Source organism: Monodon monoceros, unplaced genomic scaffold, assembly GCF_005190385.1.
Source record: "Monodon monoceros isolate NGI ecotype Baffin Bay Population unplaced genomic scaffold, NGI_Narwhal_1 Super_Scaffold_13, whole genome shotgun sequence".
Taxonomy (NCBI): domain Eukaryota; kingdom Metazoa; phylum Chordata; class Mammalia; order Artiodactyla; family Monodontidae; genus Monodon; species Monodon monoceros.
The window spans coordinates 20,530,142-20,558,004 of record NW_021703769.1 but is presented as its reverse complement, the minus strand read 5'-3'; the positions used below and the strand labels follow the sequence as shown (position 1 = coordinate 20,558,004).

At 44.4% G+C, this 27,863-nt stretch overlaps 1 protein-coding gene across 1 annotated transcript in view; it reads left to right on the top strand.

Annotated features, from left to right (window-relative positions):
* The window catches only part of PPP1R16B (protein phosphatase 1 regulatory subunit 16B), a 102,017-nt gene that overhangs the window by 27,014 nt on the left and 47,140 nt on the right, over positions 1 to 27,863 (top strand). The gene's annotated exons all lie outside the window — the stretch shown is intronic.

Here is a 27,863-nt window from a genome sequence, read left to right as displayed (position 1 = left end):
TATCCACCTCCAGGGCTTGCTGTGAACACCAAAACAGAGAAAACCTGCAAGTCCTTGACATGGTCCCTCCTACTGTGTAAGTGATTAGTATGTTTTAGTTTATTATATTGTTACTATATTTTATTTCATTATGTTTATATAAAGTTATACTTGTATAAAATTACATTTATTTAAAGAGTGTCCAGCAAGTCTAGAAACAGAGACGAATGCACACAGTGTTGTCTAGGACATTTTCACTCTGTAAAACGGGTGAATAAATAAATATGAACACATATATGCATTCATATAATCTGTTTCCAGATTTTTTGGATACGCTGTACTTGTTATATTTTATTTAGTTATTGTTATTATGTGTCTTATGATCCAGATATCATGATACCAAAGAGGCAGGTATAATAATACCCATTTTAAGGGGGAAGGGTGAGCTGAGAGAGGCATGGACATATATACACTACCAAATGTAAGGTAGATAGCTAGTGGGAAGCAGCCGCATAGCACAGGGAGATCAGCTTGGTGCTTTGTGACTGCCTGGAGAGGTGGGATAGGGAGGGTGGGCGGGAGGGAGACCCAAGAGGGAAGAGATATGGGAACATATGTATATGTATAACTGATTCACTTTGTTATAAAGCAGAAACTAACACACCATTGTAAAACAATTATACCCCAATAAAGATGTAAAAAAAATAAAATAAAGTAAAAAAAAATAATACCCATTTTACAGATGGGGAAACTGGGACCCAGCAAGGTTCAGAAACTTGACCAAGGGAGGAGAGCTGGAATCAGAACTCCCAGGATCCAGGTTCTTGTCCCTGGCTTCATGGCCTCGTGGGTTTGCTCCCCATTGTAAGAGTGAACAGAGGATCGGTGATTTGGCCAAAGCCCTCTTCTCTGAGCATGCTCTGAGGGGTCACGCCTGTTCACTGTCCAGCTGAGATGTGTCCATGCATCCTGTGTTCCCCTCAGCAGGCTCTGGTCCCTCCCTGTATATGAATCCCTTCTGCCTGTCCTTGGAGGGACCTAGCCATGTTTCCTGGGTCCCTCTGGCCTCCTGTCTCCACACCTACGCCCCCACCCCCACCCCCGACCCAGACACTTGGTGCTAAAGCAGCCAATAAAAGAACTGAGGGGTGGAGGCATTTACCACTCCAAAGAGTATTAGGGTTTACAAGAGTATTAGGGTCCTCAGGTTCTAGAACCCTCTGAGAAGCACACTCCCCTTTCTGCCCTGGTTACAGAGAGCTCTGGGAACTGAGTAGAGAGGCATTCTCGGAACCATTCGGCTGCAAAAAGCGCAGCCAGAGCCTCGGGTGAGCAGCCCCTGTGAGAGAGGCGTGAAATCTCAGGCTCCAGGGACGTGGCCCTGCGAGGCTACTTCCCACGTGTCATTTGCCGGGTGACGCGTCGGGTCCCTCCCACTCAGTGGGTGGCACGTCATGACGTCTCATTTTGTCGTGGGCGGCGCTGCATCAGCCCTCCTTTCACATTTATCTTCCACCCCCTTCTCCCCTGACTGAGGCCCCTTTCCCCTCGCTGAAGGGGCTTTTCAGAGGCTCTGTGCGCTGGACGACAGGCTGCTTCGGAGCATCCGTGCCTCCCCCCAGCCTTCCGCTTCCCCACCCCAGGCCCCGCCCCCTGGCCCGCACCGCGGTGCGCTCCCACGGGTACAGGTTAGAAAGAGTGCTGGGCTTGGGTCCAAGGTCCAGGGGCCCCTCGGCCCTGCATGTGACCTTGAACAGCTTGTTTCACCTCTCCGGGTCCAGTTTCTTAATCTGTAAAAGGGGTTTTGAACGCTTGCCCTCAAGGGGGTGTAGCAAGAATTAGACAAGATCCTGGATGTCACAGCTCTTTGAAAAGTGACCCTGAACCCTGCACCAGCATGGTGATCATTTTAACACACTTTTCCCTCTGGTTTTTGTTTTGTTTTTTTTTTCAAGACTTTAATGTTTTTAAGAACCCAAATACATGCTTCTGGTAAAAATCAAACTACATAGAAATGTAAAAAGTCCCATCCATCCCTCCTCCCTCCCTTCCTCCCTCCCTCCCTCCCTCCCTTCTGTGATTACTGCTGCTCTTAGTTTGATGTGTTTCCTTCTAGGCATTTTTCTTACTTACTCACGTATTTGTAGACTTGGCAAAATAAAGAGCTAGTTTGTGATTTTTGTTTGGTTTGGTTTTTATGTAAGTGATGATATACTCGATACATTATTCTGTAGGTATTTATTTTTACCCAACAGTGTGTCTTGGAGGTGTTTTCATGCCTAGTACAATGGGATAATAGATCTGCATTCTTCTTTTTAATTGCTCTGTAGTATTCTGCAGTATGGATTCACCAGCATTTTTGAACTACTTCCTTTTTGTTAGGCATGCAAGTGTTTTCAGTAGTTTTGCTTTTGCCACAGTGAATGTTTTGTGCACACATGCAAATGTTTATCTGTATATTAAATCTGAATAAGAAAAGTGATAGATCCCCCAGGCTGGTCCCCTGACAGCCAAGTGAGAGTGGAGGGCCTGAGCATTGCGCCCCGTGGCAGGCAGTTGGAGTGCGGTGAGAGGTGCCCCTGGGGTCCACAGTTATCTGGGCTTTGAGTGGGGGTGTGGAAGCTGCCAGCCGCCAGCAGGCGCTCTCACCAGACTATGCTCAGCTTCCTGGCAGCATGACCAAGCCCGGTGCTCCCAGCTGGCTAGGGTGGCTTCTGCATGCTGGGGAGCTGGTGCTGGAGAGTTAGCTGACAGTGGGATGGGAACGTGGGGTAGCAGCTCCCCCGCTCCCCTGAGCTCACAGCAGTGGCTGAGTCAACCTCCTCCACCTGCCAGGGTGATGTGAGTCATTCCTGGAGTAAGGCAGTGCTGGGGAACTCACTGACTTTCCTTCTCTGGCTCCGCATCGCCTCAGGCTAATGTCCAGGCACCAGGGACCCTCCGTGGCCTTGGACTTGCCTGAGCCCCGTGTTCCCACTGCTGGGTATCAGTTCCAGCCACCTCCACCTCCTCTGGCTTCCTGCCCAAGCCCTGCGTTCTCTTACCTTTCCACCTTTGCATATGCGGTTCCCTCTGTCTGGAACACTCTTGCCCTGACTAAGTGCTACACCCTTCAGGTTTAGGTCCTGTGGTACCTTCTTGTGGAGCTGTCTCTGATCCTTTTCTGTACCCTTTCCCCCATCACTAGGTAGAGCAATAACTCAGTACACAGCTGACGTTTACTGAGAGGCAGTGCAGTGTCGTGGAGAGAAGCATAGTCTCCAGAGCTAGTTATCCAGGACTCCCCATCCCAGCTCTGCCGTATACTAGCTGTGCAACCTGGGAAAGTTCATTAATTTCTTGGTGCCTCAGTTTCCCCCATCTGTAAAAACAAGGATGATATAGTACACCTGCCTTAATTTAATCCTGTAGGGTTAAATTGGGTTGACACATGTGGGAGTGGTATGGTAAGAAGTACATATGCTATACATATGATATCACTTATATGTGGAATCTAAAATATGACACAGATGAACTTATTTACAGAACAGAAACAGACTCACAGACATAGAAAACAAACTTATGGTTGCCAAAGGGGAAAAGGGAGGCAGAGGGATAAATTAGGAGTTTAGGATTAGCAGATACAAACTACTGTATATAAAATAGATAAACAACAAGGTCCTACTGTATAGCACAGGGAACTATATTCAATATCTTGTAATAAACTATAATGGAAAAGAATATGAAAACATATATATGTATAACTGAATCACTTTGCTGTATACCAGAAACTAACACAACATTGTAAATTAACTATACTTTAATTAAAATTTAAATGAGAAGTACATATGATATAAATTGTTGTTATCCTGAATTATCTATTATTCTACACTTACATAATCTATTATTAGTGTATATTCTGATTGTCATCATTATTATTATTTACCAAGTGCTTGCTTTGTACCAGGCTGCCTGCTTTACAGGCATTATCTGTTAATCCTTCCAGCAACCCTCTGAGGTAGAGAGTCAAACTCCATTTTTTAAAAACAGCTCTATTGGGCTTCCCTGGTGGCGCAGTGGTTGAGAGTCCGCCTGCCGATGCAGGGGTCACGGGTTCGTGCCCCGGTCCGGGAAGATCCGACATGCCGTGGAGGGGCTGGGCCCGTGAGCCATGGCCGCTGAGCCTGCACGTCCGGAGCCTGTGCTCCGCAACGGGAGACGCCACAACAGTGAGAGGCCTGCGTGCCACAAACCACCCCCCTCAAAAAAAAACAGCTCAATTGAGGTTTAATTTACATATCGTCAAATTTGCCCATTTTAAGTGTACAGTTCAATGATTTTCAATAAATTTACAAACTTGGGAATCCATCACCACAGCCTAGTTTTAGAATATTCCATCACCCCAAAAAGAAACTTTAAGTCCATTTATAGTCATTCCCAGTTTCTACTCCAGCCCCTGCCTCTATATATTTGCCTTTTCTGGACATCTCATTTACATGGACTTATACACTATGTGATCTTTTGTGATTGGCTTCTTTCATTTAGAATAATGTTTTCAAGGTGCATCTAGGCTGTGGCATGCATCAGGACTTTATTCCTTTTTATTGCCTTATAGTATTCTGCAGTATTGATGTGCCACATTTTGGGGACCCATTCACCAGTTGATGAACATTTGGATGGTTTCCATTTGGGGTTATGATGAGTAATGCTGCTAAGAACATTTGTATGCAAGTCCTTTTGGGGACATATGTTTTCATTTCTCTTGGGTAGTTACCTAGGAATGGAATTGTTGGGTCATGTGGTAAATTTATGTTTAACTTTTAAGAAACTGCTAAACTGTTTTGCAAAATGGATTCACAATTTTACATTCTCAGACTTCATTTTACAGGTGAAATTGTACATTGTGCCTTTACATTGAAGCTGTGAGAGGCTATATCACTTGCCCAGATCTCATAGGTTTTAAGTGTCAGACCTGGGACTTGAACCCAGATCTGTTGTCCCTGAAGCCCATGCTTTTAACCACCAGGTGGTCCTGGTACCTCTTGCTTTTTTTTTTTTAAAGAAAATAAGAGAACCATTCACTTGTGGTTCTGATCTGTGTCTCTGTGGGCCTTAAGGACCCTGGTGTTTCTGCTGGCTTCTTGGGCCCTTAGTATTGCGGGGGTCCCTGGATAAGCTCTTCATCCCTATAATTTCTTTCCATGGCCACATGAGGCAGCCTCTCTTGAAACCACCAAACACTTATTAAGTTGTCAGGGCTTCTGTTCTTCCCTCAGAATGTGTAGTGTTTCCTTTACGGAAACTCTGTTCACATTGAGGAGAAAGTTTGAGTGATTCTTCTATAGCCTGATTTTAACTCTTCAGCTGTTATTCTCATGGTAAAGCCTTTCAAACTTTTTTTTTTAAAGTGGAAACTTTTCTTTAAATGAAATATTATGCAGAAACCCAATATGTAAAGCACATGAAGGAACTATTCTGGCTGAGGTAGGCGGGGGGTGCTGGCTCCTCAGCCACCTCCCCTCCCCCACCCCACCCCCACAGACTTCTCCCCAACTCCCAGGTGCGTTGGCGGACACCTGGGCTCTGCAAGCCAAGCTTCAACCATTGACTCATCTAAAGAAAACACAGCTCTAACTTTCACTTTTGATGATTTTGAAAAGGGAAGTTTCTTTTCTCCTAATTATAAAAACAATGCATCCTTATTTGCAGAAAAAATTTAAAGTACAGAAAAGAAAACATTAAGAAGAAAATAAAATCATGTTCTCCTACTGAAGAGCAACAATCACTGATAATATTTTGGTGTAGTTCTATCAGTCAGAGTCCTGATCGGAAACAGAAGTTGCTCTCATGTGGGATAATTTGAGAAAAGCTTAATAAAGGAGCAATTTGCCGAGTTTAGGACAATAGTCTTCATACTTTATGGTCTCAAAGCCCCTTTATATTATTAAAAACTGAGAACCCCTAAGAACTTTTGTTTAACTGGGTTCTACATCAATATTTACCATATTGGAAATTAAAACTGAGGAATAAAAATAAATGTGTATTCACTGACTAAAACTTAAAAATAAATTCATTAACTGTTGTACTAGTTATCTATTGTCACATAGCAGATGAGCTCAGAATTTAGAAACTTAAAACAATAAATATTTACTGTCTTACACAATTTCTGTGAGTCAAGAACCCCGGAGCAGCTTAGCTTGGGCGATTCTAACTCAGGGTCTCTCATAAGTTTGCAATCACCTCAAGGTTTAACTGGGGTTGGAGAATCCACTTCCAAGATGCCTCACCCACATGGCTCTTGGCAGGAGGCCTCAGTTTCTTGCCATATGAGCCTCTCCCTAGGGCTGCTTGAGCGTCCTCTCAACATGGCAGCTGGCTTCCTGTAGAGCCAGTGACCCAAGAGATAGAGCAAGGAGGGAACCACAGTGCTTTTTACAACCTAGCCTTCTAAGTCACATACCATTGCTTCTGCCATATTCTATTCATTAGAAATGATTCACTGAGTCCAACCTACACTCAAGGGGAAGGGAATTAGGCTCTACTTCTTGAAGGGAGGAGAATTTGTGGACATGTTTGAAAACCACCACACATGTTAACATAAATCTTTTTATGAGGAATGATATTTTCTTTTTCTTTTTTTTTCTGGATTATCCATTTATTTTAAGGCAAAGTTTTCTTAAAACTGACTCAGACTTTGAATATATAATTTTAATCAAAATATTTTAAAAATTCTATTAAATATTCATATAGGAAAGTAAGTTAGACTTTTCACAAATAATCAAGAAATGATATTTTCAAAATGAAAAAAAATAGTGAGGAGAGTAGCCTTGTTTTATGCTTTTGCAAATCTTTTAAAGGTCTGGCTTAATAGAAGACAGCTGGATTCTCTCATCCACTTCTGAGTTCAATCTGTTGTGATATGTTATTTTGGTTGAAGTAAATGAAGAAAATCTTACCTCACATAGATATATAGTTGGAAAAGAGAGGAAATATTTTAATTGCTTTTTCAGATAAATGTAGATATTCTTTGAAATCTCAATCAAATGCAACAGGTATTAGTTTCTTGAAGGTTAATTGCAATGTGGAATCTGCAACTGGATCAATTTTTATCGTTTCTTATGCTATTACGTTAAAATCCATTGGTTTGTCTTACATTCTGAATGGCTCTTTTATACATGCATACTTTTTCAACATAACGTATTGGTCTGTAGAAAGTATTGGTTCACTTTTTTGGATATAACACCAAAAGCAAAAAAAAGCAACAAAAGCAAAAGTAAACAAGTAGGACTACATCAAACTAAAAGGCTTCTGTACAGCAAAAGAAACAACTAATAAAATGAAGAGGCAACCTACAGAATGGGAGATAATATTTGCATACCATTATAAGGAGTTGATATCCAAAGTATATAAAGAACTTATACAACTCAATAGCAAAAAAGCTAAATAATCCAATTAAAAAATGGGCAGAGGACCTGAATCAACATTTTTCCAAAGAAGATATACAAATAGCCAACAGGAACATGAAAAGATGCTCAACATACTAATCATCAGGGAAATGCCAGTCAAAACCGCAATGGGATATCACCTCGTACATTTTAGGTTGTCTATTAATCAAAAAGATGAGATAATAAGTGTTGGTGAGGGTGTGGAGAAAAGGGAACTCTGTGCACTGTTGGTGGGAATGTAAATTGGTGAAGCCACTGGGGAAAACAGTATGGAGATCCCTTTAAGAATTAAAAATAGAACTACCATATGATCCAGCAATCCCACTTTTGAGTATACATCCAAAGGAAATGAAATCACTACCTTGTAGAGATATCTGCATTGCAATATTCATTGTAGCATTATTCACTACAACCTAAATGTCCATCAACGAATGAATGGATAAAAAAATGTGCTATACACACACACACACACACACACACACAGAATGGAATATTATTTGACCATAAAAGAGAAGGAAATACTGCCATTTAGGACAACATGGATGAAACTTGAGGGCATTATGCTAAGCAAAATGTCAGAGAAAGACAAATATTGTATGATACCACTTTACATGTGGAAGTAAAATAGCCAAACTCATAGAAACAGAGTAGAATGGTTATTGCTAGAGGCTGGTAAGGGTGGGGGTCAAAGGGTATAAACTTCCAGTTATAAGACGAATAAGTTCTGGAGATCTAACGTACAGCAGGCTGACTATAGTTAACAATAATATATTATATATTTGGAATTGCTAGGAGAGTAGATCTTAAGTGTTCTCACCACACATATGCAAAAAGGGTAATTACCGGAGATAATGGAGGTGTTAACTAACCTTACTGTGGTAATTATTTTGCAATATATACGTATCAAATCAACACGTTATACCCCTTAAACTTTCACAATGTTATATGCCAATTATATCGCAGTAAACCTGGAGGAAAAAATAAAGTATTGGTTGACTGAGTTATACAGATCTTCTAAATGTTGACACATTTCATTGTACAATATAAAAAATTTATACTTTCTAACCTATATGGAATATAATCTGCAAAAAAGAAAACAAAACTAAATCACTGTGCTGCACACCAGAAACTAATACAATATAGTAAATAAATTATACTTCAATAAAAATTTATATTTTCAACACTAATCTCACCAGAAAATTCTTCCAAGTACTGGGAAACTATAAGGTCATGGTGGGGAAACAAGTTTTTGCCTGAAAGCTCAAATTCTATCACTGGCAATAAACATTATCAGTGAGAGGATCTCTTTGTCCTTTTTAGAGAAAAAGACTGATAACCATTGTTTGTCCATGTTCTGGGGGGCACACACGGGGTGTACTCAACCCAGCTGTCTTCACTCTTGGTATCCGCATTCAAACGCAGAGTGACTGTGTGTGTATTTACAAAATAACTTTCACCCCAACATTTGTCAATTCAACAAAATTAGTCATCTACTCTGTGCTTTGAAGAACCTAAGCAAAGTAGTGGTATAAATAAGGGCTGGGGTGGGAGGCCATGTGTAAGCTATGACACCAGGGAGAGTGCCTCTGAGGAGGTGACTTGGGCTGACCTTTGAATGTGGAGAAAGAGGCAGCCACGTGGGTCTGGAGGAAAGGGATGAAGGCATGGGATGGGAATGAACTTGAGGACGGAAAGAAGATGGAGGCAGAGAGGTAGCCTGGGGGACATTGACCCCTGAAGACTGTGGTAGGACGTGTACATTTTATTGGGTTGAGATGAAAAGCCACTGGTGGGTTTTGAGATGGGGAAGCATGTGGTGAGACATAGATTGTGAAAAGCCTTTGCTGGCTGCTGAGTGGAGAAGAGACAGTAGGAGTCTCTTCCTATGGGAGCATGAGTGGGAACAGGGAGGCCTTATCACAAGCTATCTCAGAGGCTTAGGTGAGAGCCTGAGTGTTGGCCGTGGAGATGGAGAAACGAAGAGGATGAGCCACCAGGGCTTGTGTGTCAGGTGACAAAGGGAAGAACTTAGAGATGACCCTTGGTTTTTGACTTGAGCACCTAAGTGGATGATGGTGCCGTACTTTGAGACTGGAAAGACTGGGGTGGGAATTTGAAGAGAATCGAGAGTTCTGCAGGGCCAGCCAAGTTGACATGCCTTTTTAACATCCAAGGAGGGGGGTCTCAGGGACGGATTTAAACATTTGAGAGTCATCAGCTTACAAATGCAACCTTTTTAAAGTGAAGGGACTGTCTGAGATCATGTAGGAAGTAAGACAGAGCAAAGAAGGAGCCCCAAGAGAAAGCCCTGGGACACCTTAAGGGCTACATGTTAAGCCAAGAAGAAGAGAACAAAGTGGACCAAAAACCATCTGCCAGGGAGGAAGAAAGAAAACTAGGATGGTGTGGCATCTCAGAAGCCTAGGGAAGGAGGTGTTTTTAGAAGAAAGGTCTGTCTGCTGAGTCAAATGTTGCTTAGAGGTTGACTATTTTATTCTGTCTTTATATAGTCTTTGGAAAAGAGATTTTAAATGACAACCTCATACAGCTGTCTGAGTATACCATAACTTATGGAACCACTTTCCATATTATTCGATTTTGAGGTTGTTTCTAAGTTTTGCTACTATAAATTATGCCATCGTGATTATCATTGTATAAAAGTACTTGTCCACAGCTTTGATGATTTACTTAGAGTAGATTCTCAGAGGTTCAGTAGATCCAAGGATATAACATATGCAAAGCTTCAATATAAACTGCTTATTTGGTCACAGAAAGGTTACATCAGTGTACACCCCTATCAGCAGTGGGTATCAGGCCTGCCCGACCTCTGCCTTCCCCATCAACACTGGTCAGTGGTGCTAAAAACACACTTTGCTGATATATTTGATATATGAAAAATAGCTCTGTGGTCCTAATATGCATATAATTGAGATGTTTGAGGTTGAATACCTATTTATAAGCTTACTGGTCATTTCTTCCTCTGTTTAGAGTTTTGTCCGTTTTTTCTACTAGTGTGTTTCTTTTTCTTATTGATTTCAATGATTGTATATGTTTGTGTGTGAGGGGGAGAAGGAAAGGGGAAGAATGAAAACAGAGGGGGAGATGTTAACTCTGTTGTCATGTATGGTGCAAATATTTCCGGCATTATGTGTGTGTGTGTGTGTGTGTTTGCTTTAACATTTTGTTTATCGTATATATATATTTTATGCCCTGGAGTCCTTAATTTTTATGTAGCCAAACCTAATACCTGCTTTTTTCCCCAATTATTTTGTTCTTTGCTTTTATCCCTGTAAAACAGGGGTCAGAAATCTATGGCTGGAAAGCCAAATCTTCCCACCATCTGTTTTTGTAAATAAAGTCTTATTGACACACAGCCACAGCCATTTGTTGACATACTGTCTCTGCTTTCACAGCATAATGGCAGAGCTGAGTAGGTGCAACAGAGACCATAAGGCCTGCAAAGATGAAAAGATTTACTCTCTGGCCCTTTACAGAAAAAGTTTGCTGACTCTTGCTCTAAAGTGTTTCCTCATCCAGTGATGTATATTAACCTTTATGTTCTAGATTTTTGGGGCTTTATTTAAATAAATTAAATATGTAATCCTTCTGGAATTCATTTGAGTATAAAGTAATAACTGAAAAAACTGTCTATCTCTATATTGTTTCCAAAGAATTATCAATTGTTCAGCATCTTTCCCTTCCCCGTGAGTTTGTGATGTCACCCTCATACTCTAGACCCTTATCTGTGAAGAAGGGTAACTTTCCAAGCTGTTTATTCTGTTCTAACAATCTGTTTCTGTGCCAGTTTTGCACTGTTTTGATCCTTGTAGTTCTATATTGTGGCTTAATGTATGATAGAAAAGTCCTTCTTCATATGGCTCTTCCTTTTCAAAATGTTCCTGGTTATTTTTGGCTGTTCACATAATATTTAAGACCTTTTGGGTTAGTTTTCCCTGCAAAGCTCAAAAATAGATTCCTCCAAAATTGATCAGTATTATAAATGGACACAGGGTTTCAGCTTTTCAAAATGAAAGGAGTTCTGGAGGTGGATGGTGGTGATGGTGGTGAATATATTTAATACCAATGAACTGTACACCTTAAACTAGTTGAGATGGTAAATTTTGTGTTATGTGTGTTTTACCATGATAAGAAAAATTGAAAAGAAATTTAACCAGGGACTGATGGGAAGGGAGAAAGAGACATTAGTGTCTAATGGGTACAGAGTTTCAGTTCGGGAAGATGAAAAAGGTTCTGAAGGTGGATGATGGTGGTGATAGTTGCACAACAACGTGAATGCACATGATACCACGGAACTGGACACTAAAAATTGTTAAAATGGTAAATTTTATGTTATGTATATTTTATCACAATTTAAAAAGTTAATTTGGGCTAAACTGATCTTTGTCATAGGGAGTTTTTCTAAGTAGGTGAGTAGTACATGTCTCTATTGGGAAAGTATTCTTTTATGTCCTTTAGGAAAGCTCTAGGGTTTTTTGTTTTTTGTTTTTTTTTCATGTAAGTTCTGCTTATATCTTGAAAGGAGGGCTTTAAGGTTTTGTATATTAACTTTGTATCAGGCCACTGAGCGCCTTAGTCTCAGCTTTTCAGTAGGTTCCTTGGGGGGTTTTCTGTGTAGAAAATAGCATTATTTGCAGATCGTAGGGTTGTCTGTTTATTCAAACCCTGTTCATTCCAGGGTTTCATTCAGCCTGTCCTGCCTGTATCATGTCCTCCCATCTCTTCTCCCCCTGACTATTATGAGATGTGACTTTGAGATTTGTGAACACGCTCTACTTTGTCTGTACCTTTCCCCAAAGTCTGACCTGACCCACCCCAGGGTGAATAGCACTGTCAGTTTCCTCGTTCAGGTTGTGTGTCTATTAGTATGACTAAGTTTCCATTGGCTTTTTGGGCAGGCACTGTTGACTCATATTGAGTTTATAAGAAACTAAAGCTCTCGGGTCAGTGTTCCATTAGTGGAGTTACATCTTCCTCATCTGGTCCTAATGCAGTTGATCTTTTTTTAAAAAAAACTATTTGTTGAAGTGTATTATTCATACAGAAAGGGGAAAAACTGGTTGCACTTTCGTATGTTGAGGATCCGCATACAACCAGCCCTCAGATCAAGAGGCAGAACATCGGCAGCACCCCAGCAGCCTTCCTGGACACACAGGTGATTTTCAACATTGAAGTCGAGGCTCTAAATTTATCTTGTTGAGTTTTGTTTTGTTTTGTTTTTTTGGCTGTGTTGTGCGGCTTGTGGGATGTTAGTTCCCAGATCAGGGATTGAATCCGGGCCCTCAGTGAAAGCACAGGGTCCTAACCACTGGACTGCCAGGGAAGCCACCATCTTGTTGAGTTTTGAGCCCATTATCCACCTGCTCAAATAATTTGGATGTCTTGAATGATAAATTAAGACTGGTGACAGGAAATCCAACTCAAACTAACACATGTGTATACAGGGGACTACCAAAAAATGTCTCTGAGTAGATGACTGTCAGCAGTTTGAAGTATATATCCTATCTTTTTTGCAAAACCAATAGGAATTATTTCTCCTCTCAATCATGTCGTAGGTTCAACAATCCCAGAACTGAATCTCATTGGCTGAGATTGGCTATATACTTACCTCTCAGCCAATCACAGTGGCTAGAGCATGAGTACAAAGCTATGATTGGTCTAAACTGAGTCATATGTCCACCCTTGGAGTCAGCTCCTCCCAAAATACATGGACTGGTGCTTGCAGGTATGTTGTACCTACCCCAAGGAAAATTGGGATGCTATTACCAGAAGGAGGGAAAATGGATGCTGGCCAGGCCATAGTTAAATATGTCTACTTCAAATGAAATATTCATCAACAGTTTCTACTCCATGTTGTTCATAAATGCAATGAACATTTGCCTTCTAGTTCAGAATTGTCCAGTAGAACTTTTTCTGATTATGGAAATGCATTGTCCAGTATGGTAGCTGCTAGTCACATGGGGCTACTGAGCAGTTAAAATGTGACTAGGGTAACTAAGGAACCAATATTTCAATTTTATTTAATTTAAAATAATTTAAGTAGTCAACTGTGGTTAGGCTGGAGGCTACTGTATAGGACACCACAGGCCTTGACCATTATTCAAATCCTTGACAGAAATGTTGAACATGGCCAAAGACAAGAGCTTGGGAGCACAACCCCAGAGACCGCCTTCATATTAAGGTATCACAGGCAATCATTACCCACTGGGGATATTTGTTCAACTGAAGTGGACTTAACTGTACTGTTATTTGTAGTTGGTATGTAGGAACACCTTTCTTTTCTACAGAAACTTGAAAGAAGAATTCTCTCTGAGGATTAAATTATAACAAAACATGTCATGAATCAGAGTAGGGACTCTTGCACAGACATTCATGGAACACAGTCTGGACATCTTCAGACCAGCACTGGTGGTTCAATAGTGAATAAGAGACCAGGCCAGGCCAAGCTGGAGCTGAGTCTAGCAAAGTCATTTTGGAGAAAGCACAGTATTCACATGCTTCACAGTAGATAATGTTATAAAAAGAGCTTTGTCAAGAACAGATGCCTAGATTATTCTAAGTGAAATAAGTCAGACAGAGAAAGATAAATACAGTATGATATCACTTATATGTGAAATCTAAAACAACAAAACTCATAGAAACAAAGACTAGAAGAGTGATTACTAGGGACTGTGAGATGGGGGAAATGGGAGGAAGAAAAAAAAAGAAACCCGTTTTCTCTCACCTTTTATTTATTTATTTAAAAATTTTTTTTATGTCAGGGAATTAGGATTATAGAGTTTTTTTTTAATTACAGAATTTCTCCCTCCCTCCCTCCCTCCCTTCGTTCCTTCCTCCCCTTCTTCCTCCCTGTTTCTCTCCCTCTCTTCCTCCCTCCCTTCCTTTCTCCTTCCCCTCCCTCCCTCCTTCCTTCCTTCCTTTTTCTTTTTGACTGCGTTGGGTCTTAGTTGCGGCATGCAGGATCTTTTCGTTGCAGCACATGGGCTCTTCATTGCGATGCACAGGCTCCTCTCTAGTTGTGGCACGGGGGCTCCAGAGCACGTGGGCTCTGTAGTTGCAGCACGTGGCTCTCTAGTTGTGGTGCATGGGCTCAGTAGTTGCGGTGTGTGGGCTTTGTTGCCCTGCAGCACGTGGGATCTTAGTTCCCAGACTAGGGATCGAACCCGTGTCCCCTGAATTGGAAGGCGGATTCTTAACCACTGGACCACCAGGGAAGTCCCTCTCTCACCTTTTAAAAAATGTAATTTGTACACTTTGATAGACAGACTTGCTTATTTGTCTGATTTTTAATAATATCAATACTTCTCTGCAAAGAGAGAATGCAATGTGTTTTTCAATGGTAGAAAAAAATTGAAGAGCAAAAACTGAAGTTTCTACAGATCGTTACAATATATTCCCTTAGTTTTACAACAATTATGAAAGAAGTTATGATCTTGATATGCTTCTGAGTTTGCTGAAGCCAGTTTGAAAGCTCTTATTCCATTCCCTTCAACATACCTCTGTTAAACTGATTTCTCTACTGAATGCCATTAAAACAAAACAAGGAAGCATCATAGGTAAAAGTTATGCCCTGCAAGTACTGTTGTTGTCAATTCAACTTAGGTAGCTATGTTAATACGCAAGAAGCAAGCTCATTTTTTACATTAAAACCTTTAAATACAGATATAATAGTGTTTATTTTTTCAAAGAGTGTATGTAGGCATTTAATATGGAGAATCAGTATTCTGCTCATAACTTTTTGTTTTATTATAATTGCAAAGAGACAAAAAGTTCTAAGTATAACAGTGAATCTTTTTTTTTAATTTTAATTTTATACTGGGGTATCATTGATTAGTAATGTGTTAGTTTCAGGTGTACAGCAAAGTGATTCAGTTATACATATATATTTATCTATTCTTTCTCGAATTCTAAGTATAACAGTGAATCTTTTAAATCAACATATATACACACTTTCAACAATGTGTACAGTTTTGTACTTTTTTCCTTTTTCCCTCCATTGTTAGTTTGATTATATTTATTCAAGTGTAATTCTATGTCTGTTGAATCCAATTATAAACATTAGGACTTAAAAAAAAAAAACAGATGCCTAGAAAAAGGAGGCTAGGGGATCATTTATGAGCAGTGAGATCTAAATACTGTCCAAGGGAGAGGACAGTATGACGAGCAACTTTGAAGATTACCATCCCATTGCTAAGGACAATCTGATTATGGAAAAGGAGACTTCAACCCATGTTGACGTAATGCCGTTAAATGTGATGATTATGTATCTCCTTGCAACCCTCTGATTATAATTTGGCGTGCCAGCCAGGTCTGCCTACAGATGCAGAATGAGTCGACCATGCTTAAATGAATTTCTGACGTGCAAGACAATTCTCTTTCTCACGTGAAACTGGCATTGTGGTTTTATTCACTAGCCTTATATGCTTGGATAGTGTGAGATAACTCTTGGGAGAAGAAACCACTTGTAATAGACTGATAAACCACGGTGATGCCATTCAGGGGGATTCAACCAATTTGGTGCTCTCCTGGAACCTTCTTAAACCTGACACACCATGACACCAGCATTTCGCTGGGTGTTGATATGGAGATATATGAGAGGCTTGTCAAATGCTCACTGAAGTCTAGACACTTCCTAACGTTGGCATTTGCCAGTCTAGTGACCCTGTGGAGGAGATAAATGAGGTATTTTTAGCATGATTTATTCTTGCTTGGCTTCTAGGAACCACTGTTTCTCTTCTAATGGAGTGAGAAAATGGTCAGTATTTCTGTCAAAGAAACTCAGAGACTCTTTAAATGCACAAACCCTAAGCCCTCCTCTCAACAATCACCAAAGCCAAAGTCATCAACCATGGGGAAGCAGGTTGGGGTTTGAAAAATAGAAGAATGTTCCAGAATCTGCTCAGAGTATTGCATTGTTTGGTGCCTTCATCCCATGATTGTGCCAACAAATAGAGCTGGTCTCACTGCCCACCCCGTCTACCATATTTGATGGAGGAATTTGTGTCCAGAGCAGAGGGGAAGACTAGGAAAGGATAGATATGGAACCCACTAAGTCCAGGAGAGGGAAATGGAACTTTTGTCATTTACACGGGAAAAGCCAAATGAAACCTAAATCTTGATGGAGGAGTGAGGGTTCCCAGTCCCTCAAGAGAAACCCTAGGATACAGGCTTTTTGGCTTAATGACTCTTTCGGGTCCCTGGGCACCATGAAGATAGTAATGGCAGTCCTCTGGGTGAGTCATCATCAAGAACTATGCTGTACTGGTTGGTTGCCTATTATTATTATTATTTTTTTTTTTTTTGCGGTACGTGGGCCTCTCACTGTTGTGGCCTCTCCCGTCGCAGAGCACAGGCTCCGGACGCGCAGGCTCAGCGGCCATGGCTCATGGGCCCAGCCGCTCCGCGGCATGTGGGATCTTCCCAGACCAGGGCACGAACCCATGTCCCCTGCATCGGCAGGCGGACTCTCAACCACTGCGCCACCACGGAAGCCCTGGTTGCCTATTATTGTATAACAAACCCTGAAACAAACCACCTAGTGGCTTAAAACAGCTTATTATTTTTCAATGATTCTTTGGATGGACTGGGCAGTTCTTCCACCAGTCTTGGCTGGGTTCACTCATGAGGCTGCAGTTAGCTGCCAGGTAAACCAGTGTTTGGGCTTAGCTGGGATGGCTGGGCTGCTCTCTCCATGTGGTGCTTCATCCTGGACTTCATCTAGCATGGTGGGGTCAGGGTCTCAAGAAGACAAGCTCTGATACACAAGCCTTTGCCTGCATCGTGTTTGCTGATGTCTTACTGGCCAAAGTAAGTCACATGGCCAAGCGCAGAGTCACTGTGGGAGGAGTCTATACAGCGTGTGGGTACTAATAAGGCATGATCCATTGGGGGCCGTTATTGTTACAATCTATACACATTCTAGACTTTGCTTTGCCCTAGACTGGAATTCTAGCAACACAATGTGATTACCCTGGACATAGATCAAACACTGTGATTGGCTGTTGATTTCCCTGGAAATGTCTGGGATGTATTGGGTGGACCAAACACTGTTACCAGAGTCCTCTATCTGGGAACCCTGGGTCCTGGGTTGAGTATGCCAAGTATGTGATTGACATTGACTCTAAAACCATGTGGCAGTCAGAATTCAGTGCTGGGGAACAGTGCTTATGCTTATTTAATTGTATTGCTTATTAGCCACATAGCCATGACTGATTTTTGTGATTTCATAATATTATGTTGAATCCCCAGTAATTGGGATTAAAGTTCGGATCAATGTTGAAACAGAAACAGGAACAGAAAAGTAATCATCAACCAGATGGAACAAATTATTAGTTCACAAATACGGTGTGCTCGATAGATAAAATCTTTCAAAATGCGGATGGCATAGGGGAACTGAATCAAATGGGGGACCTTGGTGGAAAAGTTGGGAAGTTTTGCAGAGAGGTAGGCAGACTTTGGAGCTTAAGAACAAGGAATCAGACAAAACTAAGTTTTAATCTCTATTTTGTGACCTTGGGTGAGTTACTTAATCTCTTTGTGCTCAAATTCCACATCTGTAAAGTGGAGAGAATAAGGACTGTGCTGATGGGGCTGTGAAGATTAAAGGCTGGACAGTGAACGTAGCCAGTGTGGCTGTTACTATCACCCGCCACTAGCTTCATTCACAGTGAACCAGAAGCAAGGTTACTATCTCTTCCTTTTTCTTTCTAATCTTTCTTCTGCTCACCCTTACTGCCGTCATTACTCTCATTTTCTCTATCTCTGTTTACTCAGTGCCAGCCTCTTATCAGTGATTTACATGAGAATATTCTGGTTGTAGTCATTTACACTTTAGTGTAAAAGAGTTTAAAAAAATGTTCTACATCAATTTTCATTGTAAGCCAGTGGAAAGTGAAAGGCTTTGGCCACGCCACATAATGGAACACTTAAAAACAGCCTGCATGAGGGAGCCCTTTCAGAGTCCCTAAAACGAAAGGACCTGCCCCCTGAAGAACTTGTCAGACCATTGACTGAAACCATAGGACTCAAGGTGCCCAGGATTTCCTGGTTTCCGTGTGTCATCTCTTAATTCGTTTTGCTTGGCTTGAGCCATTTAAGTGTTTAAAACCCATCTATAATTACAAAGCTCTTTGGAGGGACCTTAATTGGCTTCTATACATTGCTTTCTCTAACCCTTAGGAGTTAACACGATCTGTTCCCTTGTCATTAAAACAAAACAAAACAAGACGAAAACCTGTATATTATGTCACAAAAGTTCTCCCGAGTTATTTGGCATCTAACGTTTTGCCAAGGAGGCATGGTGGCCAACCTTCATCTGAATGGGCTCGGTTTCTACACAGTCATTTCTTCCAGCTCATGACTCTCTTCTCCATTTGCTGCCCACGGATGCTGAAAATAGCTTGTTTTCTGGCAAGCTTGGGATGAGATTCCTTATGATTTAATCAGATCCATAATGAAGCTCTCCCAGCTTTTAGGAGAGAGCATCCTGAACTGCAGGGATGGTTAGGGGCAGGGCCCTGGTGACGGGGAGGAGACTCTTGCCTCAGCATCCCGCCTGGAACCAGCAGAGCTGCTCCAAGGCTATGCCAACCAACCCGCCAGGTTCCTCCTGTGTGGTGGAGACTCCTGGCTCTGCCTGGCAATGTTCCATGCCTTTGTACCATGTGGGCTCTGCTTTCCCACTCCCTGTCACCCAGACCAAAGGCCTCTAAGATAATAGGCAGGAAACATTCCATCTCTGAACATCAGCTGCTTGGTCCAGGAAGAGACAGTTTCCTGCAAAGATAAGTATATATAGACTAGGACAGATTTGTCCCAACAAAAGCCAAGATTCCCTTGATTGTTCCAAGCTTGTGTTAAGTTAGAAAAATATAACCTTAGATAATATGAGGGTGAGAGAGAAGCTGGGGAGTGACAGAGTAACTGTGGGATGAGTGACCATGTGAGTGAGTGACAGAGAGTTGAATAATGAAGGAGCAGCTAAGGGAATGGGGAAGTAGCAGGAGAGAAGGGGAGTACCTGAGTGATGAGGGAGTAGCTGGAGGATGTAAGTAGATAATGAAGGTGAAGTACAAAGTGGGAGTTACTGCAGTGGGACAATAGAAGAGTCCCAGACCTGGAGTGGGAGCAAGTACTATTGGTAGTTCCATTTTACAGATGGATAAACTGAGGCTTAAAAAGGTCTAGTAACTTCCCCGGGTAAGAGGCAGAGCCAGGACTGTCTGACATCAGAACCTGCACTCTGAGCCTTATCCTGCAATCATGGATCACACCCCTGTGGAGCGTTTATCCCTCTTCAAGAGGCTAGTCCTCCCCATTCACCATTTAACAGCACTTAGCAAGGTCTGGGCCAGGAATGAGGCCTCAGGGAGAGCGCCCTGCTTGAGGAAGGAAACTGAGAAACAAAACAAGTGCCCATGGCCCCTACCTGCAGGTGGATGCAGCTGCCTAGCAGCCATGTTGCAAACTCATTCCTAACAAGGTCTGTCAGATGGAGGCACAATTAAGAACCAGTCTTGGGACTTCCCTGGTGGTACAGTGGTTGAGAGTCCTCCTGCCAATGCAGGGGACACAGGTTTGATCTCTGGTCCGGGAGGATCTCACATACTGCAACTGGGTCCGTGTGCCACAACTGCTGAGCCTGTGCCCTAGAACCTGCGCGTGACAACCGCTGAAGCCCGCGTGCCCTAGAGTCTGCACGCCGCAGCTACTGAGCCCGTGTGCTGCAGGTGCTGAAGCCCGTGCGCCTAGAGCCCGTGCTGCACAACAGGAGAGGCCACCGCAATGAGAGGCCCGTGCACCACAGTGGGGAGTGGCCCCTGCTTGCCGCAACTGGAGGGAGGCCACGCGCAGCAATGAAGACCCAACTCAGCCATAAATAAATTAATTAATTAATAAATTAAAAAAAAAAAAAAAAGAACCAGTCTTTCCCAGGGCGCACCCACCACTGGCAATCAGACCTCATTTGCACTGAGACATTTATAGTCCATGGTGAATTTCCATCATCTGTATAGGATGAGACATAGGAAGAGAAAGCTCCTGGGCGTGGAAAGTTTGTTCTTCTCTCTTCTGTCCTTTCTAGCACATCTCGAGACAGACACCTTGTCAAGGGTCATACCTAGCTGATGTTTTCAAAAGCATTTTGTGACACCAGGTGCCTGGAAAATATTATATGGCAATAATTCCAGGCCTCAGAAAAAAATTTTAATTCAAAATCTACATTTGGGTCCTAAAGAGCCTGCTCTTATTTCATGAAAGAATGCAATCATGCCATATATGATGTGGTGTCCTATTGCTGTCTCCAGGATAGGCCACTCACTCTGGGAAGCTCTTCGTTGGTAAAACTGTTTTTCACTATAAAAAGCTTAAGGTTAAGCTCTAATTAATGGGAGGGGTTGGATTTTATGCAGATAGATCGGTAGGTAAGTTTGGGGACATGTCAAATATTACCATCTTTGTCTCTGTAGCTGAAAATATATTCATAAAGCCCACATAACTCTGTAGATTTCTTCAAACTACGTTTCTGGTCTTGGTGTGCTCTGGCTAATAAACAGGTTCGGACTAATGGCACTCAGTGACTGATCATGGCATTGACCTGGGTGTCTCCCAGGGCATAGCGGATGGGGGTCTCAAATCCCCCAAGTCATTTGAGCCCAGTCTCCTGGTGGCCATGGCTTGGGGGCTCTGTCTTGTCAGCTCAGGATGCCATAGCACAATACTATAGACTGGATGGCTTAAACACCAAAAGTTTATTTTCTCAAAGTTCTAGAGGCTTGGAAGTCTAAGATCAAGGTGCCAGCATGGTTGGTTTCTGATGAGAATCCTTCTCCTGGCTTGCAGACGGCTGCTTTCTCACTGTGTCCTCACGTGGCAGGGAGAGGGAGTGAGCAAACTCTCTGGTGTGTCTTCTCGTAAGGGCACTAATCTCCTCATGACATGACCTCATCTAAACCTAATCATCTCTCAAGGGCACGACCTCCAAACACCATCACGTTGGGGTTTGGGGCTTCAACGTATGACTTTGATGGGGGGACACAGTTCAGTCCGTAGCAAGCACTTTCAAGTTGTCAGGCCAGAGGGCTGGCTTCTTTGGTGCTGCCGAGGTTTCCTGCAATGCTGGAGAAGCTGGTAGGGATTTCCCAAGGTGGGGACGCAGAAATCACCCAAGGCTGGGCGGGGGCGGGGGGTGGATTCCAGAGGGCGGACCATGTTGGAAGAAAGCTACCGCTGATTGGGAGAGCTCTGGGGTCCCTAGATCCTGGCAGACTCAGGGTGCATCATTTTGAGGGGAGAATCCCAGTCAGAGGGAAAGACTTAAACCCAACCTATTGGGCAAATGAATGGGCCTGGTGGCTGACACCCTCTTTGGGTCATGAGATTTTGAGGAGGGGGATATGATTCAGGTCCACAACACCATGGAGAGGGTAATGGGCTTGTTCTTCAAATCTCTGAAGTTACCCAGAGGGGTGTCTGGCTCTCATTGGTCCCCTGGGGCTTAGAGACTGCCATGGCTCTGGGTCATGAAGTAGAGACAGTTTCTGGACTCTGTAAGAGGCCGAGGACTAGAGCCTGCTAGCCACAGGGACCCCCTGGAAGGCACACCACAAAGGGGTCTCCCTGGATGTGAGTTGCCCCTCTTGTCCTGCCCCACCACAGCACAGAATACAAAAGGTGTGGAAAAGGAGAAGTTCCCTGACTTCCTGGTCCTGAGACAACCCTGGTCTGACCACAGAGCAACGATGTGCCTCTTATTTCCCCTCTGGTCTGTAGAGCATGACCTTGGCTGGTTTCCTTCTGCCTCAGCCCAAAGGTCCCTGTTGACAGGTTCAACTCCCTGCATGACTGTGGGCTCCTGCAGAGCAGGCCCCACTGCTCCAGGTGAAGGTGAGGGTGTGGGCTTCTCACGCTTCCATTTCTGTCTCCCTGCCCACCCCCCAGCCCTGGCCCCCTCCCCATGCCCCCTTTGACTCTGATGATGGAAAGAACCAGACGCTTTCCACGTTCTGTCGTGTTCCGTCTCCCCGATACATTATGTGCGTGACTCTGGGCCAGTTGCTTTTCCTGTCTACACCTCAGTTTTTGCATCTAGACAGTGGCTATAATAATAATAATAATAAAATTTCTCTCAATGAAATTGTGAGAATTAAATCCAGCTGTTCTTCCATAAAGAACCAGTAATTCCGCTCTCAGGTATTTACCCAAGATAATTGAAAACATATGTCCCCACTAGTACTTGTGCATGAACGTTCATAGCCACAGTATTTATAATAGCCCCAAAGTGGAAATAAGCCAAATGTCCATCAACTGATGAGTGGATAAACAAAATGTGGCCTATGCACACAATGGAATATTCTGCCGTAAAAAGAAACGATACATGCTATCACATGGATGAACCTTGAAAACATGCTAAGTGAAAGAAGCCAGACACAAAAGGCCATATACTGTATGATTCTACTTGTAGGAAATGCCCAGAAGAAGCTAATCTGTAGTGACAGAAAGATTAGTGGTTACCTGGGGCTTGGGGTGGCAGTGGGGAATGGGGAGTGGCTGTAATGGGTATGGGGTTTCGTTTCGGGGTGATAAAGTGTTCTAAGATTGATTGTGGTGATGGTTGTACAACCCTGTAGATACAGGGGGAAAAAAATCATTGCGTTGTACCTTCTAAACAGGTGGATTGTATGGTTGTGAATTATACCTCAAGAAAGCTATTTAAATATGAAAAGTTCGGGGTGAGAAAAGAAACTTACCAGCACTCGCTCTGTGCCAGAAACTTAAAGTGCTTCATAACTATTCACCCGTTGAATCCTCATAACGATCTAGGAGAGGTATCGTTGTCACCCCGCTTCCACAGTTGTGGAAACAGAAGCACAGAGAGGTAAAGTAATTTGCTCAAAGTCACACAGCTAGGTAGTGGCACATCTGGGGACTGAACGCAGGCATTCTGATGTGTGCCCTCATTGCCACACCAAGCTGCCTCCCTTTTGCAGCAATCCCAGGTCAGATTGTGCATGACAGAGGGGTTCACAGGCCCTCCTCAGCCTGGAAAGACCTCCAGGTTCCCGCATACCTCTCACAAGGGACCTTCTGGGTGGGCTGTGGCCTGGGAGCAGTGCGGGGGGGCTATCAGCTCGCACTCATTTTGCTGTTGCTGTTGTGCTTTCTCGGTGGGAAGACGTGCAGATTGTACTGCTGGTTTTGTGGGGAGGCGGGGAGGCAGCACCTGAGCAGAGCAATGCCCGTTATTCACCTCCAGTTTCCCTCTCCCGCTCTCCCAGACTTCACTGTCAGCTCTCACTTTTGTTCTCACCCCTCCCACCTGCAGCCTCTTAGAATCTCCCCAACTGGCCAAGAAGAGCCAGCCTGTACCCTCAGCTTGCAACACCCCTCAGGCCAAACAGCCACCATTGCCCCCGGGTCAGATGGTTGCCCTCCACTGAAAGTTCCAGCTTAGCCAGGTTCCTTTGACTTACTTATGAAGCCCTCCAAGTCCCCTTGGAGCCACTCCTTGTCACTGTCTCCTTTGGACACGCCCACGCCCATGAGGCCCACCCTCGTTGCATCCCCGCTGGTCAGGGCCCTGAGCTTTAGGGTATGTCCACAGGCTCCCGCAGCGTGACTGTGTTGAGTGCTGACCCCAGAGTCTCACCACACCGACTCAATTCAGAGTCACATCAGACTCCAAGGCTTGGTGAAGCCCCGGCAGCCTGGGTGGCCACCAAGGATGCACTGTGAGATTTTTCCATGAGCCAAGAGGTAGGACAGCACATGGAGGGAGGATTTGTGATTCAGCCAGACCTGGGGTCCAACCCTGATTTTGCCGTGGCCTCAGGCAAGTCACTCCATCTCTCTGAGCCTCAGTTCCACCATCTGTAAAATGGGGACACTAACAGGAAGCTGCGAGGTTTGAAGAAGGAAATGTATGTCATGTGCGTGGGCATACTTCCTGGCATACAGCAATCCCTGATAAACAGAATTTTTTGTTACTATTAGGATGTCCCCAGCATATATCTGGGCCATGGTTGATGGCTTCTGTTGAAGGCCTTGTGTAGCTCTGCCCCTCAGCCTGGACCTTCCAGCTGGTAATTTTTAGCCCCCAAGATGCCATTTTTGGACTTTGTTTCAGGCTGGTTTGTTCTCTTCTCATTGGTGAACTCAGTGGGTTCTGCTGGGCCCTGACCATGAGCTGGGCTCGAAGACCCAGAGGCCTTGACCCTGAACTGTCCATGACACATGGCCATGTCCCCCAAACCTTACCCCTCTCCCCCATCAGCTGTGACTTTAAACTCACCCTGAGGGCTTCCCTGGTGGCACAGTGGTTAAGAATCTGCCTGCCAGCGCAGGGGACATGGGTTCGAGCCCTGCTCTGGCAAGATCCCACATGCCGCGGAGAAACTAAGCCTGTGTGCCACAATCACTGAGCCTGTGCACTAGAGCCCGCGAGCCACAACTACTGAGCCCGAGTGCCACAACTACTGAAGCCCGTGCACCTGGAGCCCGTGCTCCGCAACAAGAGAAGCCACCCAATGAGAAGCCCGCGCACCGCAATGAAGAGTAGCCCCCGCTCGCCGCATCTAGAGAAAAGCCCACGCACAGCAACGAAGATCCAAGGCAGCCAAAAATAAAAATAAATTAAACAAACAAAAAAAACAGCTCACCCTGAACCTCTGAGCCCAGCCTTTTGGGGAGAACCGAGGGATCGGCCTCTCCGTAGAGGAAAGCATTGCCCACTGGGGTGGGCTGGGCAGTTGGAGAGTCAGACCTCGGTCAGTGACCTGAACCCGGGTACCAGGGTGGGGAGGGTGTGGCTCCTAGATGTGTCTACAGAGAGCCAGGCTCTGAGATGCAGGTAGGAAGTGGGCGTTTCCTAGTGATTCTGAGGGACTAACAGTCTCTGACCCACTTTGGGAGCTCCTGGCACGCAGAAATCGATTTACAGGCTGGCACATTCCACTTAATTAGCCTGGCCTCCTTCTGGCTGGGAAAGCACCATTTAATGGGCTGGGTTGGCCTGAAATCATGCCGGTGGCCTCAGCCCCAGTCCCTCGGGGCTATCTGTCTCTCAGGCTCTGTCCCCTTAGCCAGGCTGGAATTCAGGACGGCCCGAGTTTCCGATTTGGAGTGTGAGACAAATTCTACCCTTGTATGACCCCAGGGGAACACCTACTTGAACCTGGCAAGTGTGAGACAGCCGTGGGTCCTGGGGTGTGAGGGGACCAGAGGAAGAGGTAAGAGCTTCGCCCCAGCACACCCTGTCTCCCCACAGATCTCTGACCTCTGACAGACACCTAGCCCACGCCCTGCACGCTGCTGCGTCCATTGCAGCACCACCTGTGTACCAAAGCCCTTTGACTTCGCAGATGAGGTGACAGGCTCAGCAGCGAGGGTGTCCGTTGCCCAGAATTCACACAGCCAGAAGTCAGTGCCTCTGTTCTTCCCTCCAGGGCTCCTGGCTTCTAGTGCCATTCCAACCTGCCCCTGCAGCGCCTGTCTGTATTTTGAGAGTAGCACTCGTGTTTCAGAAACTTGTGAAGGCTGATTCCTGCTTCTGGTTTTGGAGGGAGGGTGATCACTCAGGCTATGGGCCCCTGGGGAAGAGAGGAAGTTTCAGATCCTGGGTGTGCGCTCCTCTGTCGGCCGAGTGTGTGTGCAGTGGGAAGGGAGGTGCCCGCGGGTTCTAGTACTTACTTGCTAGGTGAACTTCAGCAGTGAACTTGCTTCCTCTGAGCTTCTTTCCCTCCTCTGTAAAACGGAGTCACAGCAGCACATATCTCAGGCTTCTGGTGAGGATTAACTAAGATGACATACCCAGCGCCTTACACTTAGTAGGTGTCCCAAAAACAGGCAGTGGCTCGCCAGTGCTCTTATGGTGAGCTTCTGGGGACCTGGCACAAAGCGGAGCCGCTTGCTTTCCCCTCACCCCATGGACGTCTGAGGTGCAGGCCAAGTAAAATTCATATAACATACAATCAACCGTTTTTATTTTTAAATTTTTGGGGCGCCATGCCACGCAGCATGTAGGATCTTAGTTCCAAGACCAGGGATAGCATGCATGCCCCCTGCTGTGGAAGTGTGGAGTCTTAACCACTGGACCACCAGGGAAGCCCCTAAAATGAACCATTTTAAAGTGTACAAGTCAGCGACATTTAGTGCAGTCAATGCTGTGCTGCCTAGTTCCAGAACATTTTCATCACCTCAAAACCCCATACCGCCCCCCCAAAAAAACCCCATACCCGTTAGTAGTTACTCCTCTGTGCCCCCCTCCCACCCCAGCCCCTGGCAAACACCAATCTGCGTTCTGTCTCTATGGATTTGCCTATACTGGACATTTTGTGTAAATGGAGTCATACGATATGTGAGCTTTTGTGTCTGACTTTGTTCACTTAGTATAATCTTTTCAGGGTTCATCCATGTTGTGGTGTGTGTCAGCACTTCATTCCATTTTATGTTTGGATAGTAGTCTATTGAATGGATATGCCATATTTTGTTTATCTGTTCATCACTTGATGGAGAAAGTGCTGTTTTTAAAAGGGATTTGAGGAGAGGGCAAGGCTGGGCCCAGACACACACACACACACACACACACACAAACATGCACACACACAGGCTGCAGCCCACCCTAAGGCTGATGGTCAAAGTGCACTGTGGTCACAGCTCCTCTGGCCTCGTCAGCGCATTAATGCTCAAACATTCAACCTGGTGCTGATGGGGACGACAGAGGAAGTGGTTCCGGGGGGTGGGGATGGTTAAAGATCCACCAGGCCCAGAGGAACAGCTTCCTGTGTGGTCCAGCCTGGGAGTCACCGAAGTGCATGGGTCAGACGCAGGGCTCTGGACCGAGACGTTCTGGACTCAAATCCTGGCTCCTCTGCTTTCTGGGTGACCTTGGGCAAATCACTCAACCTCTTGTGCCTCAGTTTTTCTTTTGGTTGAATGGAAATAATAATACCTCCTTAAAAGGGTTGTACTGAGAACTAAATGAAGCCTGGCTTTAGCACATGTCCACCACAGAGGAAGACTCCAGTGCATGTCAGCTCTCAGCTGTCATCATTCTTCGATTATATCGGGAGATGTTAAGCCCTAAAGTTGCAGGCTTGTGGCCGTACTGAGCCCCTGACTGGGCTGGGTCCCTGCCATGCACCCTCACGGCATGATTCCCTCTATTTGAGTGGTTGTCTGGTTACCATGCATCTTGGTGACCCTCCGCAAGGCAAGGGCTGGGTCTGGTTTGGCTCAGCCCAGTATGTACATCTGGCAAGTGCCTGTGCCCAGCTGCATGCCCACGGCACTTCTGCCCCGATCTCAGGAGTCCAAGGTCCCACCCCAGTGGATGAATCCCATGTCTTGTTATTCTGAAATAATTTTAAATTCACATGCAGACTGAAAAAATAACAAAGAGATCCCTTCTACCCTTCACCCAGTTTACCCCAATGGTAACTACATCTT